A 19,541-nucleotide genomic window follows, 5' to 3' on the forward strand; every position below is an offset into this window, starting at 1 on the left:
TGTAGCAAATTTATGCTAGCTCTTTTCTTATTTTCCCATACGATTCACGCCACGACTGATTTGAAATGTAATGACAAGAACTTATCACATTAATGATCAATCATTGTATCGTAGAACACAAGGACGTTGCAAAAATTCCTGTGCCTGCTCTCAGAGCAGATGCTCAAGAATATAAAACATGTAACGCTCAAATCAACTAAATAAGCTAGTTTAATCGCCTCTCGGTTGCCACAAGAAATCAAATTTTAGCGTCGCAAAGCTATAGACCCAATAATGCAAAACACCTGTGCCTACTTTGTGCCGCGAAATTGACAGGTAGTGCACCGTTTTTTTTGGAATGCCGACATGGTTTTACATGGTCGGACAAATCAATCACAAACCGGCAGCGGGCTTCATTGGATTTGTTCGCGCACATCCTCCCCAACGGGCGTGCAATGCCACCACACCGATGCTCAATTGTCCTCGGACAGACGGGCGGCGAGGTTGGCCACGGGCCAGCTAATTTCGCTTCATTGATGATACACACAGTCACTTCATTAGTCGGTCGGTGTCTTCGTCGGCATACATTCGTCGTTACCGCCAATGGCTGCCCATGTCGATCTGTCAACGAGTTGGCGTTTGTTCGTTCTATTATATTTGGCTTCGGTCCCTTCTTCAGTCTTCTTCAATGAAGGCAGCAATTGACATAAATCACACAGCTGTGTGCCTACTATGTTTGCTGCGACACAGTGCACTCTGCAGCCTACTTTGGCGCTATTGCCACAATAATGGATGCATCCCGAATATTTAAGCGCCCTGAGACGTACCGAAATAGCCCCCGAATGGAAAACAAAAATAACAACAAACAAATAAATAAACACACCGTGGGCGAGCACAATTTTTTTTTCTCGTTTTATATTCACCACGCGCGTGAGTGCACGCGCAACTATGCGCACGATTTACCGCGGATGAGGTGAAATTTCGCGCATATTGGTTTCGCTCACCAACGCCAACGCCATCATCATCCCCATCGTTGTCGTGTTGTCGATTTAGAAAACAACAAAAGTAAATAAGAAAAATAAAACGGTTCGTCGAAAAGGAGGACCCCAAAAAAAAAGAGAAAGAGACGCGACGGCAAAAACTAGGTGAGGGTGGTTTGAAAGTGAAATGCAAACCATAAGCCCCGAGTTTGGTCGGTGCGGTTTTACTCACCACCTGCTGCGTGCTCGTGTGCGAACAGCTGACAGACCTAAGGTAAGAGGTGGTGAGAAATAATGGCGATGGATGACATGACGGTTGGGAGCATGGGTGAGGTGGGGTGAACGACGAGAGACGAGCGCGGGTGGTGTTTTGTGGTATATGGAGACTATAATGTACTTACAACCAAATTTATGCACAATTCGTTACTGTTTCCCTTCGTTTGGCGTGACAGTGCGGGTGGCGGGGGCCGTCAAGTACGCGGAGACATCTAGTACGAGGATATTAAACCATAATATAAATAACAATAAAACTAATGCCATTGGTACACACACGGGGCCGCCAGGCTGATGATGATGGTGGTGGTCGAGCTCTTTCGGGTGACAATGTTCTTTCTATAGAAGAACCTCTCTATGAGCAGCACCACAGCAGCTTATCACACCGCGTACACTTGAACTTTTTGGCGAGGACTTTCGAGTGGATCGAAGATGGCGACGACGAGCACGGTGGCAAAACCGACGAGGCAAACGTTAACAATTCCTAATTCAGACACAACACACAATAATGGCCTAAAGCGATTGTATGAAAAAAGTAACCCAGCTAAAACGGAACGGAACAAAAAATCCTACGCTGATAAAGAAGCGCGAGACCGGCTACGAGACACTACGAGAGGATAAATCGCACTGTCTCAGCAGCAGCGTGCTACGATTGGATTAAGCTCTCTCCATGGCGACGTTTCCCCAAAAGGGGAGCAGCACACTCAGACCGTTTCGTAGTAGGCAGGCTGCTGAGCGAGCGAATCACCATACGTGAGCTGCTCTCTCACACGGAGGTAAATCTCACCGACGACGACATTCGCAGCGCTCCGTCACGACGATCGCCAAATGGGCTACGTTAAACTACAATCCAGCCTCCTCTCGATCACGATCCCAACCAATTCGTGCAGCTTCGAGATATCAAAAACACCCATCAATCACTCACCCGATATCGCTCACATTTTCACAGTCTCACGCCCGATTGCGAATGCATCCTCTCCGGTCCATATTGATCTCAATTAAATAATTAACCAATCCAACTTGTTGTTCGCAATCACCTCGCTGCTCTGTGCGCCCGATCATCGGCCAATCTGTGTGTGCATCGAGGAGCATGACGAGATCAACCGCAGCGCAGCAGGCTGGGCACGAAATCTAAAATTAAATCTTAACACACCACATCACACGACGCTTGCTATGTTGCTCGCTGCCTGCGGTGGACGTGATTGTTTATGATATTGGCTCTTTCTCACGAGCTCGCGCATTGGAAGGTGTGTGACGGCGCTCTCATGGCTACAGAGATTTCGTGGTCACTACAAACGAATGGTCCATTTTTGTTCATCGCTCTGCACACACACACACATACGAATTTTATTAAAATCCGACACACTCGTGAGAAGTTTTTGCACCTTTTCGTTGTGATTTGTGATCGGCGAGGAACCGACCGAAACCGACATGTGCCGGACCGTCGGGGTGAGAGAGATCGTGAACCAAATATCTATCATATTGATGATTGCCTACTTTGACTCGTCGTCATCGTCGTCGTCGGCGGCGCGAGCGAGCTTGTGAGTGTGAGAAAGATGAGCAATGGCCTCCTCCGCGCGCGGCTCGCTCGGGGGTGAGAGATGAGACGAGAAAACCGTTTTGTTTTTCGATCGTTTTTCTCTCGCCGTCGTTGCTGCGCCGTTTTGCTTCTTTTTTTTTTTTATTTCGACGATCGACGTGCGATCCGAAAGGGGGCGCAAATTATTTACGTTTAGCAGCACTGAACGCGAGCTCGCCACTGCGCCAAAGTAGGTGAAAAATATGAATAATCTTCGACTCGCGACTGAGACTGACGTTGTTGGTGGTGAGATTTATTGGTGACCTGATGGAGAGGAAGGCCAGTCCGATCATCCGCCGCGCCGGATGGAATTGGGAAATTAGCAATTTACCCTTTATTAATGACATTTGAGATGGCGAGATATGGGGATTTAATGGCTTTCTGATCGGTGCTTTCGCAGGACCATTAACGTTTAATGGATTTGAAAACTGAACTCGCTAATTTGAAAGCGGGGTTTGGATGCAACTGCGTTTAGGAGAACGGGGTCAAATGGGTAAGTTGAAGAAAATTGAGTTTCAATGTAGGTATATTAAATGATCAATTTTTATCTACACTACACATTGTTGATATAATTTGTATTTATATAATTAAACAACATTTTGAAATTATAATACTGATGTTAAATATAACGATTTTTCTTCGTTTTCCTAACTCTTTTCCATTCTTATCATTATGATAATCGGGTTGCGATTGACGTAAATACTTTTGAAACCTATATTTTATTGTTTTTACTATTTCCATGGACTATATTTTCCCGTTAACTGATTATGTGAATGAGTTTGTATAAGAAATATCACGAACTGTCGTTGAAATTTGAACTACTTTCAATTTCGTTAGTTGTTTTGTGACATAGTTCTTATGTTGATGCCTTCAAACTATTTTTTTTTTCATGAATTTCCTTGGAAGTATTCCAGAATTTATGCAGAGTTTTTGTTTTCACAATTCCTTAGATAAATTTTGGGATTGTTTCTGTAATTTCCCAAAAAATGTCTACACTCCATTCTTGGATTTCTCTGCAGAACACTCTAAATATTTTCTCCACAGAAATCTTAGCATTTATTTTACAATTCTCTTCGGTTTTTTTTTCAAAATTAGTTGTAATAAGTTGCTTAAATTTATTTCTTAAGCTTTCTTCGACGTCTTCTTGATTTTTTCAACCCAATTTTCATCTGCATTCAGTGGCGTTGCCTTAACTTCAAAGTACCTGTGCACCAACTCTCAAAACATAAGCATAAGAATATTGCTTGAAATGGATAGATATCGAGTAAACTAGAAGATTATGTGCATTTTTCAACCGAAGCTAGCATGAATATGGCATAGCAATGGGCGATCTTGGATCGAAACACAAAAGATCGATTCTTTTGGTTCGATTAATAGATTTTTTAAATCGATCTCAAACACGACAAAAATCGATTGGATCGATCCTTATCATTCGACAAAATTTCAGTACTTTGACTATATGTTTTAGTATTAATTCTGCGTAAAGTCAACGATTTACATAGTTGAAGATGCTAATTTCAAATAACAGACTAAAGTGATAATTTTTATACGATAGATGGAGGAGATGAAAGTATAGAGTTGATAGTTCCGTTAGAGTACGGCAGTGTGAAAATTGCATATAGATAGTAGATAGCGAGCAAGGACAACTTTTAAGGAAGGTACAAATCGGTTTTGTACATTCCTTAAAAGTTGTCCTAGCTCGCTATCTACTATCTATATACAATTTTCACACTGCCGTACTCTAACGGAACTATCAACTCTATACTTTCATCTCCTCCATCTATCGTATAAAAATTACCACTTTAGTCTGTTATTTGAAATTAAAATTTCAGTGCATTTGCATTTGCAATTTAATATTGATTTTGTTTGTCTTCACCTTTGCACATCACTTGCCTTGAACATGGATTCTGCAAACAACCAATATGACAGTTCAGTAGAACATTCACTTCTTATGACATATTTCAGGTTCATCAGTTCTCTGCTATGTCAGAACTGAATCGCCATGGGCAGAATTACAAAATTTCTTGCATCAGCCTGTTTTCCCACGTTCTGTCGATCTTTTTCAAGCATGGGAGAAAATTCGTAGTGAAAATCCTCATGTATATCCCATTGCTCGAGACTGTTTATCAAGAATGGTAGCAAGTGTTCCGTCAGAGAGGCTATTCTCTAAAACTGGTGAAACAACACAGAATCGATATCGGCTCAATGTAAAACGCATGGCCCAATTAGCATTCTTGGGGTCCCTCTCCGATGAGTTTTGGTATGTCTGAATTAAGTACTTTCCGTACTTACCTGCTTTTACACTCCGACCATCTAATGGTTTTGTATCATATCTCAAGTAACCAAAAGTTCCGCATTCAACGATTAAAATCACTTCCATGTTCCATTAAGTTCAAATAAAGTCCCGACAGATCTTTCAAGTTCCATTAAGTTCAAATAAAGTTCTGATAGAACTTTCAAGTTCCATAAAGTTCGAATAAATTTCTGATAGAACTTTCAAGTTTCATAAAGTTAAAATAAAGTTCCGACAGAACTTTCAGGCCCCATGAACCAATCCGCACAAGACTTTATTAGTAACAAAATTTAATGTACGTAAATATAAAATGATCAGTGGCTCGAATAAACCATAATTCTTATATTTAGGCAGTGCATCAACATTCTATCCAAACATAAAAAAAAATTAAAAAGTAATATCCTGGATTCGAACCCGTGTATTCGGCATGCGATCTACGATTGCTAACCACTACGCCACAATGTGTTGGAAAACCATGCGGGCATACACCAATTTAAAATTCATCAAGGTGTTGTGCTTCGTATTCAAGTCAGTCAGCTGGCACTGAAAACTCACACAGTAGGCGGGACAACAGCTCACTTTAATATATCTCAGATGACGTAGCGGTTCGTCCTGCGGCTCTCACGCAGAAGGACTGGGTTTAGTTCTTCAAACATCTCCAATTCTACTACTAATTCTAAAGGTACAATACACAGAAATAACTTTCATAAATGTGCGAACTATATATAGAATTGATGTAGGGGACAAAAACCTTTTTAATTTATTTTCTAAAAGTTCCGTTCAAGTTCCACCAGAAGCTACTTAGAATGCTCTTCAATTATGGTACCGGAACTTTCAAGTTCTTATAACGACTTAAAAATGAGGCTGCTTAGAATTCTATAGACCACCTTCAACCAAGCTGCTTAAGCCACAAATAGCCTTTTATCAGAATTTTTGGTTACTTGGGATGTTAATCTTTCGTTTTTTAAATCGTTCATTTAATATCAATAAAACTAATATTCTAGCCTGTTAAATCACTCACCTAATCAAGTATCCTGAGCAAAAACTTCCACATGTCAAATGAAATCAAAATAGTAATTTACTACATTCTCATCATGTACAGGGGTTACTCAAAATAACTAGGATAGGCAAATTTTTGGTCATCTTCGGAGTGTTGTAACTTCGTCAAATATGATCCGATTTTAAATCTTCCAAGAGAATTTGACTGGAAAACTAGTATTGTTAATCCTGGTCACCAGATGCCGGAGATATTCCGGGTTTCCGGAGGGCTTCCGCCCAAAACTTGGTCATAATCTTTAGCAGTGATCTTTCCTTTCATGACAATGATTGGCCCAACTGAGTGCCATAATTGAGCCTCCTCCGTGCTTTACAATCGCTAGCGAGCACAAAAGTGCTGGCGAACATCTACAGAGCTGACGTCGACAGTCATTTTGTTCATTAAAGAGTTGTTGTTGTGCTCTTGCTACACATTGCATTAATACAAGAGAGAGAGACTTTTATTGGTCTACAACCAGAGGTTAAAGACCTAACCTCCCCATCCACTGGTCCATTTCAAGACTTCAGATAGGGGAATTTACGTATTCTCGTCAATCTAAGCAGCGTCTACACTTCTACTAGCATTTTCTCAGCGTCACGCACATATATGATGTGTCTGTTTGTTTACATTCATCTGCTGCTTGCTTCTCTATCCATTCCAATCGACAGAATTTTTCAAAACGTTTTGAAAGCGTTTTTACAACGCTCCAAACTTCTCAGGTGAGTGTGACTATTGTCGGCAGCCTCTTTTTCTTCGGCAACCTTCCCATTAGAACTGCGTGTTAACCTGCTGTTCTATTATCGGCAACTCGAAATCAACCCCATTTTGTAGTGCGTATGCTTTATTTGAAGAAAAATGTAGCATTACTGGATTGCTCGATCGTTCAAATATAATCAGATTGAAGCTGAAAGGCTAAACAATCGTTTGGACACATTCAGGGAAGTGCGTTGATGGGAAAACATAGTGAAATCAACGTTTAAATTTAGGTTGCCGAAAACAGTCAATGGGTGCCGAAGCCAACATTTACCCTAGTTCGAGCTGTCGAACGGCATTGTGATGTGAAAATACAATTTTCCTTCTACATGTTATCCTGAGGCATCTGCTGGTTCCAGAATGAGCTACCCAATGGCTGTTTTTTGCAAAAAAAAAATGATTGCAGCCTGCTGCAGGTTCCTCCCGGGGGATTCCAGTGACTCCAGTGTTTCACTTTAAGTCTATAGAAAGGATATTCATGAAAATCCATGAAGAAAGAGTTGTCGCACGGCACGTTTTTGAGTAAAAACGCAATTTTCCTCTGCTACAGGTTCTCCTGGGGACATCCCAGTCGTTCCGAGAGCGGCCAATGTGGTCAATGATTCACTTTAAGTCTATAGAAAGAATATTCATAAACATCCATGAAGAAGGAGCTGTCATACGGCATGTTATTGAGTAAAAACGCAATTGTCTCCTGGTACAGGTTCCCCTGGGGGTATCCAGTGGTTCCAAGAGAGGTGAATGCGGTCAATGATTCACTTTAAGTCTATGGAAAGCATATTGATGAAAATCCATGAAGAAAAAGCTGTCGCACGGCATGTTTTTGAGTAAAAATGGAATTGTCCCCTGCTGCAGGATCCCTCGGGGGAATCCCGTGATTCCAAGAGCGGCAAATGTGGTTAATAATTCATTTGAAGTTTATGGAAAGCCTATTCATGAGAAAGCATGAAGAATGAGCTGTCGCACGGCATGTTTTGGTGTAAAAATGAAATTGTCCAGTGTTCCAGGTTCCCCGGGGGGCATACCGGAAGTTCCGAGAGTGCCCAATGTGGTCAATGATGCCTTTAAAGTTTATCAAAAGTCTATTGACGAGAAACCATGAAGAAAGAGCTATCGCACGGCATGTTTTGAGTGATTAAATGATTTGCTCGCATTCAGAACCCACCACCAGAACCGATTCCAGGGAAATGGCCATATATATAATGGCTGATTTTAGTTCTTGGCATATGATTCGCTTCAGAAATCGTTCTTCTTTCTTTGTATTTACTAAAAATATATATTTTTAACCAGCATCATATATAAAATCTTATCAGAAACTTTGCAAAGTTAGACAAGACCTCCGGAGACCCAGAATATATCCGGTATCCGATGACCAGGATTATTTTCGTGGCTACACCGTAAAACAATATTAGTTTTTTTTTTATTTTTTTTTATTATTATTATAGTCACTTATAGTCACACAAGAGTAACAGTTAGAGAGGGTTAGATTTTGATAAGTTCTTTAGTGGGAATGACACTGATGAAGACTGCACATTGTAGTCGAAATACGTATCTGTCATGGATACCAAAATTAATTAAGTGGAATTAAATGGAAGATAACCTTTTTTTGCTGTTTTATTAAAGCATTCCGCTAACAACCCAATTTCATTACTTCATTATGATGGCTACCAAGCCTTTGGGATTTTCCTTATTAGAGAGTTGAATAGATTTTTCTCCTTTAGCTTACTTAAATCTTTGGTTTTAATTAGTTAGGTAGGTTCCGATTCAACACATTGTAGTTTCATTTATATACCTGTGATCTTGACTTTTATACCTAGGGGATGAGTACTTAAGGGGGTTAGATTTTGATAAGTTCTTTAGTGGGAATGACACTGATGAAGACTGCACATTGTAGTCGAAATACGTATCTGTCATGGATACCAAAATTAATTAAGTGGAATTAAATGGAAGATAACCTTTTTTTGCTGTTTTATTAAAGCATTCCGCTAACAACCCAATTTCATTACTTCATTATGATGGCTACCAAGCCTTTGGGATTTTCCTTATTAGAGAGTTGAATAGATTTTTCTCCTTTAGCTTACTTAAATCTTTGGTTTTAATTAGTTAGGTAGGTTCCGATTCAACACATTGTAGTTTCATTTATATACCTGTGATCTTGACTTTTATACCTAGGGGATGAGTACTTAAGGGGGTTAGATTTTGATAAGTTCTTTAGTGGGAATGACACTGATGAAGACTGCACATTGTAGTCGAAATACGTATCTGTCATGGATACCAAAATTAATTAAGTGGAATTAAATGGAAGATAACCTTTTTTTGCTGTTTTATTAAAGCATTCCGCTAACAACCCAATTTCATTACTTCATTATGATGGCTACCAAGCCTTTGGGATTTTCCTTATTAGAGAGTTGAATAGATTTTTCTCCTTTAGCTTACTTAAATCTTTGGTTTTAATTAGTTAGGTAGGTTCCGATTCAACACATTGTAGTTTCATTTATATACCTGTGATCTTGACTTTTATACCTAGGGGATGAGTACTTAAGGGGGTTAGATTTTGATAAGTTCTTTAGTGGGAATGACACTGATGAAGACTGCACATTGTAGTCGAAATACGTATCTGTCATGGATACCAAAATTAATTAAGTGGAATTAAATGGAAGATAACCTTTTTTTGCTGTTTTATTAAAGCATTCCGCTAACAACCCAATTTCATTACTTCATTATGATGGCTACCAAGCCTTTGGGATTTTCCTTATTAGAGAGTTGAATAGATTTTTCTCCTTTAGCTTACTTAAATCTTTGGTTTTAATTAGTTAGGTAGGTTCCGATTCAACACATTGTAGTTTCATTTATATACCTGTGATCTTGACTTTTATACCTAGGGGATGAGTACTTAAGGGGGTTAGATTTTGATAAGTTCTTTAGTGGGAATGACACTGATGAAGACTGCACATTGTAGTCGAAATACGTATCTGTCATGGATACCAAAATTAATTAAGTGGAATTAAATGGAAGATAACCTTTTTTTGCTGTTTTATTAAAGCATTCCGCTAACAACCCAATTTCATTACTTCATTATGATGGCTACCAAGCCTTTGGGATTTTCCTTATTAGAGAGTTGAATAGATTTTTCTCCTTTAGCTTACTTAAATCTTTGGTTTTAATTAGTTAGGTAGGTTCCGATTCAACACATTGTAGTTTCATTTATATACCTGTGATCTTGACTTTTATACCTAGGGGATGAGTACTTAAGGGGGTTAGATTTTGATAAGTTCTTTAGTGGGAATGACACTGATGAAGACTGCACATTGTAGTCGAAATACGTATCTGTCATGGATACCAAAATTAATTAAGTGGAATTAAATGGAAGATAACCTTTTTTTGCTGTTTTATTAAAGCATTCCGCTAACAACCCAATTTCATTACTTCATTATGATGGCTACCAAGCCTTTGGGATTTTCCTTATTAGAGAGTTGAATAGATTTTTCTCCTTTAGCTTACTTAAATCTTTGGTTTTAATTAGTTAGGTAGGTTCCGATTCAACACATTGTAGTTTCATTTATATACCTGTGATCTTGACTTTTATACCTAGGGGATGAGTACTTAAGGGGGTTAGATTTTGATAAGTTCTTTAGTGGGAATGACACTGATGAAGACTGCACATTGTAGTCGAAATACGTATCTGTCATGGATACCAAAATTAATTAAGTGGAATTAAATGGAAGATAACCTTTTTTTGCTGTTTTATTAAAGCATTCCGCTAACAACCCAATTTCATTACTTCATTATGATGGCTACCAAGCCTTTGGGATTTTCCTTATTAGAGAGTTGAATAGATTTTTCTCCTTTAGCTTACTTAAATCTTTGGTTTTAATTAGTTAGGTAGGTTCCGATTCAACACATTGTAGTTTCATTTATATACCTGTGATCTTGACTTTTATACCTAGGGGATGAGTACTTAAGGGGGTTAGATTTTGATAAGTTCTTTAGTGGGAATGACACTGATGAAGACTGCACATTGTAGTCGAAATACGTATCTGTCATGGATACCAAAATTAATTAAGTGGAATTAAATGGAAGATAACCTTTTTTTGCTGTTTTATTAAAGCATTCCGCTAACAACCCAATTTCATTACTTCATTATGATGGCTACCAAGCCTTTGGGATTTTCCTTATTAGAGAGTTGAATAGATTTTTCTCCTTTAGCTTACTTAAATCTTTGGTTTTAATTAGTTAGGTAGGTTCCGATTCAACACATTGTAGTTTCATTTATATACCTGTGATCTTGACTTTTATACCTAGGGGATGAGTACTTAAGGGGGTTAGATTTTGATAAGTTCTTTAGTGGGAATGACACTGATGAAGACTGCACATTGTAGTCGAAATACGTATCTGTCATGGATACCAAAATTAATTAAGTGGAATTAAATGGAAGATAACCTTTTTTTGCTGTTTTATTAAAGCATTCCGCTAACAACCCAATTTCATTACTTCATTATGATGGCTACCAAGCCTTTGGGATTTTCCTTATTAGAGAGTTGAATAGATTTTTCTCCTTTAGCTTACTTAAATCTTTGGTTTTAATTAGTTAGGTAGGTTCCGATTCAACACATTGTAGTTTCATTTATATACCTGTGATCTTGACTTTTATACCTAGGGGATGAGTACTTAAGGGGGTTAGATTTTGATAAGTTCTTTAGTGGGAATGACACTGATGAAGACTGCACATTGTAGTCGAAATACGTATCTGTCATGGATACCAAAATTAATTAAGTGGAATTAAATGGAAGATAACCTTTTTTTGCTGTTTTATTAAAGCATTCCGCTAACAACCCAATTTCATTACTTCATTATGATGGCTACCAAGCCTTTGGGATTTTCCTTATTAGAGAGTTGAATAGATTTTTCTCCTTTAGCTTACTTAAATCTTTGGTTTTAATTAGTTAGGTAGGTTCCGATTCAACACATTGTAGTTTCATTTATATACCTGTGATCTTGACTTTTATACCTAGGGGATGAGTACTTAAGGGGGTTAGATTTTGATAAGTTCTTTAGTGGGAATGACACTGATGAAGACTGCACATTGTAGTCGAAATACGTATCTGTCATGGATACCAAAATTAATTAAGTGGAATTAAATGGAAGATAACCTTTTTTTGCTGTTTTATTAAAGCATTCCGCTAACAACCCAATTTCATTACTTCATTATGATGGCTACCAAGCCTTTGGGATTTTCCTTATTAGAGAGTTGAATAGATTTTTCTCCTTTAGCTTACTTAAATCTTTGGTTTTAATTAGTTAGGTAGGTTCCGATTCAACACATTGTAGTTTCATTTATATACCTGTGATCTTGACTTTTATACCTAGGGGATGAGTACTTAAGGGGGTTAGATTTTGATAAGTTCTTTAGTGGGAATGACACTGATGAAGACTGCACATTGTAGTCGAAATACGTATCTGTCATGGATACCAAAATTAATTAAGTGGAATTAAATGGAAGATAACCTTTTTTTGCTGTTTTATTAAAGCATTCCGCTAACAACCCAATTTCATTACTTCATTATGATGGCTACCAAGCCTTTGGGATTTTCCTTATTAGAGAGTTGAATAGATTTTTCTCCTTTAGCTTACTTAAATCTTTGGTTTTAATTAGTTAGGTAGGTTCCGATTCAACACATTGTAGTTTCATTTATATACCTGTGATCTTGACTTTTATACCTAGGGGATGAGTACTTAAGGGGGTTAGATTTTGATAAGTTCTTTAGTGGGAATGACACTGATGAAGACTGCACATTGTAGTCGAAATACGTATCTGTCATGGATACCAAAATTAATTAAGTGGAATTAAATGGAAGATAACCTTTTTTTGCTGTTTTATTAAAGCATTCCGCTAACAACCCAATTTCATTACTTCATTATGATGGCTACCAAGCCTTTGGGATTTTCCTTATTAGAGAGTTGAATAGATTTTTCTCCTTTAGCTTACTTAAATCTTTGGTTTTAATTAGTTAGGTAGGTTCCGATTCAACACATTGTAGTTTCATTTATATACCTGTGATCTTGACTTTTATACCTAGGGGATGAGTACTTAAGGGGGTTAGATTTTGATAAGTTCTTTAGTGGGAATGACACTGATGAAGACTGCACATTGTAGTCGAAATACGTATCTGTCATGGATACCAAAATTAATTAAGTGGAATTAAATGGAAGATAACCTTTTTTTGCTGTTTTATTAAAGCATTCCGCTAACAACCCAATTTCATTACTTCATTATGATGGCTACCAAGCCTTTGGGATTTTCCTTATTAGAGAGTTGAATAGATTTTTCTCCTTTAGCTTACTTAAATCTTTGGTTTTAATTAGTTAGGTAGGTTCCGATTCAACACATTGTAGTTTCATTTATATACCTGTGATCTTGACTTTTATACCTAGGGGATGAGTACTTAAGGGGGTTAGATTTTGATAAGTTCTTTAGTGGGAATGACACTGATGAAGACTGCACATTGTAGTCGAAATACGTATCTGTCATGGATACCAAAATTAATTAAGTGGAATTAAATGGAAGATAACCTTTTTTTGCTGTTTTATTAAAGCATTCCGCTAACAACCCAATTTCATTACTTCATTATGATGGCTACCAAGCCTTTGGGATTTTCCTTATTAGAGAGTTGAATAGATTTTTCTCCTTTAGCTTACTTAAATCTTTGGTTTTAATTAGTTAGGTAGGTTCCGATTCAACACATTGTAGTTTCATTTATATACCTGTGATCTTGACTTTTATACCTAGGGGATGAGTACTTAAGGGGGTTAGATTTTGATAAGTTCTTTAGTGGGAATGACACTGATGAAGACTGCACATTGTAGTCGAAATACGTATCTGTCATGGATACCAAAATTAATTAAGTGGAATTAAATGGAAGATAACCTTTTTTTGCTGTTTTATTAAAGCATTCCGCTAACAACCCAATTTCATTACTTCATTATGATGGCTACCAAGCCTTTGGGATTTTCCTTATTAGAGAGTTGAATAGATTTTTCTCCTTTAGCTTACTTAAATCTTTGGTTTTAATTAGTTAGGTAGGTTCCGATTCAACACATTGTAGTTTCATTTATATACCTGTGATCTTGACTTTTATACCTAGGGGATGAGTACTTAAGGGGGTTAGATTTTGATAAGTTCTTTAGTGGGAATGACACTGATGAAGACTGCACATTGTAGTCGAAATACGTATCTGTCATGGATACCAAAATTAATTAAGTGGAATTAAATGGAAGATAACCTTTTTTTGCTGTTTTATTAAAGCATTCCGCTAACAACCCAATTTCATTACTTCATTATGATGGCTACCAAGCCTTTGGGATTTTCCTTATTAGAGAGTTGAATAGATTTTTCTCCTTTAGCTTACTTAAATCTTTGGTTTTAATTAGTTAGGTAGGTTCCGATTCAACACATTGTAGTTTCATTTATATACCTGTGATCTTGACTTTTATACCTAGGGGATGAGTACTTAAGGGGGTTAGATTTTGATAAGTTCTTTAGTGGGAATGACACTGATGAAGACTGCACATTGTAGTCGAAATACGTATCTGTCATGGATACCAAAATTAATTAAGTGGAATTAAATGGAAGATAACCTTTTTTTGCTGTTTTATTAAAGCATTCCGCTAACAACCCAATTTCATTACTTCATTATGATGGCTACCAAGCCTTTGGGATTTTCCTTATTAGAGAGTTGAATAGATTTTTCTCCTTTAGCTTACTTAAATCTTTGGTTTTAATTAGTTAGGTAGGTTCCGATTCAACACATTGTAGTTTCATTTATATACCTGTGATCTTGACTTTTATACCTAGGGGATGAGTACTTAAGGGGGTTAGATTTTGATAAGTTCTTTAGTGGGAATGACACTGATGAAGACTGCACATTGTAGTCGAAATACGTATCTGTCATGGATACCAAAATTAATTAAGTGGAATTAAATGGAAGATAACCTTTTTTTGCTGTTTTATTAAAGCATTCCGCTAACAACCCAATTTCATTACTTCATTATGATGGCTACCAAGCCTTTGGGATTTTCCTTATTAGAGAGTTGAATAGATTTTTCTCCTTTAGCTTACTTAAATCTTTGGTTTTAATTAGTTAGGTAGGTTCCGATTCAACACATTGTAGTTTCATTTATATACCTGTGATCTTGACTTTTATACCTAGGGGATGAGTACTTAAGGGGGTTAGATTTTGATAAGTTCTTTAGTGGGAATGACACTGATGAAGACTGCACATTGTAGTCGAAATACGTATCTGTCATGGATACCAAAATTAATTAAGTGGAATTAAATGGAAGATAACCTTTTTTTGCTGTTTTATTAAAGCATTCCGCTAACAACCCAATTTCATTACTTCATTATGATGGCTACCAAGCCTTTGGGATTTTCCTTATTAGAGAGTTGAATAGATTTTTCTCCTTTAGCTTACTTAAATCTTTGGTTTTAATTAGTTAGGTAGGTTCCGATTCAACACATTGTAGTTTCATTTATATACCTGTGATCTTGACTTTTATACCTAGGGGATGAGTACTTAAGGGGGTTAGATTTTGATAAGTTCTTTAGTGGGAATGACACTGATGAAGACTGCACATTGTAGTCGAAATACGTATCTGTCATGGATACCAAAATTAATTAAGTGGAATTAAATGGAAGATAACCTTTTTTTGCTGTTTTATTAAAGCATTCCGCTAACAACCCAATTTCATTACTTCATTATGATGGCTACCAAGCCTTTGGGATTTTCCTTATTAGAGAGTTGAATAGATTTTTCTCCTTTAGCTTACTTAAATCTTTGGTTTTAATTAGTTAGGTAGGTTCCGATTCAACACATTGTAGTTTCATTTATATACCTGTGATCTTGACTTTTATACCTAGGGGATGAGTACTTAAGGGGGTTAGATTTTGATAAGTTCTTTAGTGGGAATGACACTGATGAAGACTGCACATTGTAGTCGAAATACGTATCTGTCATGGATACCAAAATTAATTAAGTGGAATTAAATGGAAGATAACCTTTTTTTGCTGTTTTATTAAAGCATTCCGCTAACAACCCAATTTCATTACTTCATTATGATGGCTACCAAGCCTTTGGGATTTTCCTTATTAGAGAGTTGAATAGATTTTTCTCCTTTAGCTTACTTAAATCTTTGGTTTTAATTAGTTAGGTAGGTTCCGATTCAACACATTGTAGTTTCATTTATATACCTGTGATCTTGACTTTTATACCTAGGGGATGAGTACTTAAGGGGGTTAGATTTTGATAAGTTCTTTAGTGGGAATGACACTGATGAAGACTGCACATTGTAGTCGAAATACGTATCTGTCATGGATACCAAAATTAATTAAGTGGAATTAAATGGAAGATAACCTTTTTTTTGCTGTTTTATTACTCTTGGGTCATTCGTGACTTGTCCGGGGGTGAGATTTGAACTAGTGTCTTTGGCGTGAGAGGTATGGATGCTAACCACTATGCTGGGGTCGCCCTGTAAACAATATTAGTTTTCCAGTCAAATGCTCTTGGAAGATTTAAAATCGGATCAAATTTGACGAAGTTACAACACTCCAAAGTTGACCAAAAATTTGCCTATCTTTGTTATTTTGAGTAACCCCTGTATGTATGTTACACTCACAACTTTTACTGTGAACGTACTACACAATTTATTTCTTAATGATATCAATCATCACACTAAATGATTATTATAAGTAAAATTTCATAACAAGATAGCGTATGTAACGTGATATTAAATTTAGACTAAACTTGGCGTTAACCTGTACCAACTTTCCTATGATCCGTTATAAAATGAATCGATTCACTGAGATAGATTCTTGCTTCAAGATCGCCCAATGCTGACTTGCTCTTTCTTGTAGCAAGACCACTCTATAGTCGCTATCCAGCTTTCCATGCTCGGTAATGACGGCCTGTTTGTATGAATAAATGTATCCTTCACTGTGCTTTTTGACACTATCTGGATGTTCGGATTATGACCCCTCCCTTTCCATCTACCAGGAACAGAAGAAAATGGAACAACATACGCCCTCCAGTTAGTGTCAAAAAGCACAGTGAAGGATACATTTATTCATACAAACAGGCCGCCATTACCGAGCATGGAAAGCTGGATATTTATAGTCTGGCGGATAGAATCTCGATCTATCAAAAAGCGGAACCAATTCAATATATTGTAGACCAACAATTGAAAAGGTCCTATCAACTTTTATAAACAAAACGTTGATTATTCTTTCCTCGACAAGCGAACGCAAATTACCGGCATCATCGGATAGGGGAAACTTTCCCCAAGCCAAAGATAGTGTTAGTTTGCGTAGGCGAGCCTTGAATCACGAGAAAACGGTTTCCGAAGTTTTGTTCGCAATAGCTGATGTGCTCTTTTCTGTTGTTGGTCGTGATTTGCTCGATTGGTTCCGGTAGTTGACAGCTCAATTGGTTCCCGAGATTCTATCCGCCAGACTATGCATATAGCGACTATAGACCACTCACCACGCCGTCCGAAGCGAAAATGAGTGCAGGCGTGACAATAGCGCTCTTTTATAACTTTTCATATTCAAGCAGAACGATGTGCAACTAGCTAAGTGGTACTCGATTATGACGACTTGGTTAGGGAAAAACGATTATGTCCTGAAAACAGTGATAAAATTATCACTTTTATGTGTAAATCTTTCAAAAGTTTTTTTTATGGAAAAATGGAAAAGATTCGTAGAGCTATTTCCTATCAATTGGTGTATTTGGATTTTAATTTCATCTATAAATGGCAATGTTATAAGCGCTTAAAACCTAACACCTTTTCGTGACGGTCGCAATTTTAGATTTTTGATTTACCCCCTGTACCTTCCCGTAAGACTTAGTCTACGTCAAAAATTAACCAACCAATTAATTTGACTAGAATTGGCAAGGAACTCATTCTGGGAAGAATGTAAGAAAAGCATCACGTGAAATCTGCTTTCAGATTGTGTCTGTAGTCTGCCACAAACTTGTCGTATCTCTTCGACTCCACAAAGGATCCAGGTGAATTAACTGGCACCGACTTTCGTAGCTTGGAAGGCGATGAGGATCCCTCCAAGGCAATTGTCTAAGGGCAAACCAGATGAATCGTCGTTGAATAGACTCTAAACTGTTTTGGTAATTGAGATTCCATACAGGGCAGCAGTATTCTAACACCGACCGGACGAGGAAGCAGTAAAGCAACTTCAAACAGTAGATGTCCGTGAAACTTTTAGCTATCCTGAAAATGAAGCCGAGCGTTCTGGATGCCTTTTCGAGCACGTACGAGATATGCTGCCTGTATGTGAGTTGACAATCTAAGATGGCTCCCACATCCTTATTGTGATTCACACGATGTACGTCAACGCCTTCTAGGATATAACTGAATGTAATTGGATGTTCCTTTCGTGAGAACGTGATTACTGAACATTTTGTAGGATTTAAAACCATGCGGTTCAGTTGGCACCAATTAGCAAAAGCGTTGAGTTGGAGTTGGAGAAGGTGGCAGTCAGCGATGGCTCGGATTCGGAGATAGATTTTCATGTCGTTTGCGAAATTGACGTCGTTGAAATACACAAGAAATACCAACGGGCCGAGGCTACCTTGCGGAATATCCAAAGTGGCAGGGAACGAAGGAGATCGGCAGTCGTCGATTGCAACTTCCAACTGACGATCAGATAGATAGGATGCGAACAATCTTAGGAGACTGCCGTTTATACTGAGCCTATCCAGTTTGGCGATCGCTATTCAACTTGTTCAACTTGTCGAAGGCGGCTGATAGGTCAGTGTAGATGACATATTTTTGCATATGGTCTGTCATACTCTCCGTAATGTACGAGGTGAGACACAGAAGGTTGCAAGTAGTCGACCGGCCCAGCGATGAATCCATGCTGGTCTTCGCTCAAGTGCTGCTTGAAGTTGATGTTTCTTTTGCATCCCTTCTTATGCACTGGAAACATCTCAGCTGATTTCCAGCAGGAAGGAAACACCCCACTGGAGAGGGACATTTCGAACAGAAGGCAGAGAGGAGCCACCAGACTATCGATGTGTTGCTTGAGAAAGACGGAAGGAACTCCGTCAGGTCCAGACTTAAATGAAGACTTCAGTTGCGAAGCTGCCCTAGTTATCATAGCGAGGTCGATGTTGACAGCTGCCAAAGATTGACCAGACATTGGAGCATTACTGGCTGCTAGAGAAACGTGCTCGTCAGGTACGTTCTCATCCGAGAATACACTCGCAAACTTGGTTGAAAACAGACGGCAAATGTCCTGAGGGGATGAAGCTTCTTCGCCGTTCAGTACCATAGTCGATGGAAGGCCAGACTCCTTTCGTTGCTCATTCACATAATTTCAAAAAGTTTTTGGGGTTAGATCGAAGCTTCCGTTGAACATCTTGTTGATAACGCCGATAACATTGGCGACTGGTTCGTTGATACGCATGATTGATCCTCGCATAATGGTCCTTGAGTTGTAGGGTGTGGACTTCAGGAATTTAGTTGCCTTCAAGTGCAATAACTAAAGGAGAATGGTGTGGAACAGTCTTTATTAACGGAGAAACAACCATAGACAAATGCGGAGGAGTATCCTGAGCGGTGATGAAGCAAAGGTCTAAG

The 19,541-nt window shown here is 38.1% G+C and overlaps 2 protein-coding genes across 8 annotated transcripts in view; one reads left to right on the forward strand and one right to left on the reverse strand.

The window, feature by feature from the left end:
• Irk1 (Inwardly rectifying potassium channel 1) overlaps positions 1-19,541 on the forward strand; it is a 308,434-nt gene that overhangs the window by 85,866 nt on the left and 203,027 nt on the right. The window lies entirely within an intron of this gene.
• The window catches only part of LOC135710138 (serine/threonine-protein phosphatase 2B catalytic subunit 3-like), a 166,925-nt gene that overhangs the window by 23,758 nt on the left and 123,626 nt on the right, over positions 1-19,541 (reverse strand). Inside the window, exons 1-2 of one of the 6 annotated variants that reach the window (XM_065232644.1) lie at positions 1,510-1,869; positions 1,361-1,447 (exon numbers count right to left, since the gene is read on the reverse strand). The exons of the other annotated variants lie outside the window; for them this stretch is intronic. The gene's annotated coding sequence lies outside the window, so the exon portion shown is untranslated. Of the gene's footprint in view, positions 1-1,360; positions 1,448-1,509; positions 1,870-19,541 lie in introns of those variants that run through there. 6 annotated transcript variants of the gene reach the window in all.

The sequence above is a fragment of the Ochlerotatus camptorhynchus genome, unplaced genomic scaffold, assembly GCF_037179485.1.
Source record: "Ochlerotatus camptorhynchus isolate MF236.1 unplaced genomic scaffold, CSIRO-AGI_Acam_v1.1 ptg000370l, whole genome shotgun sequence".
NCBI classification, from domain to species: Eukaryota; Metazoa; Arthropoda; class Insecta; order Diptera; family Culicidae; genus Ochlerotatus; species Ochlerotatus camptorhynchus.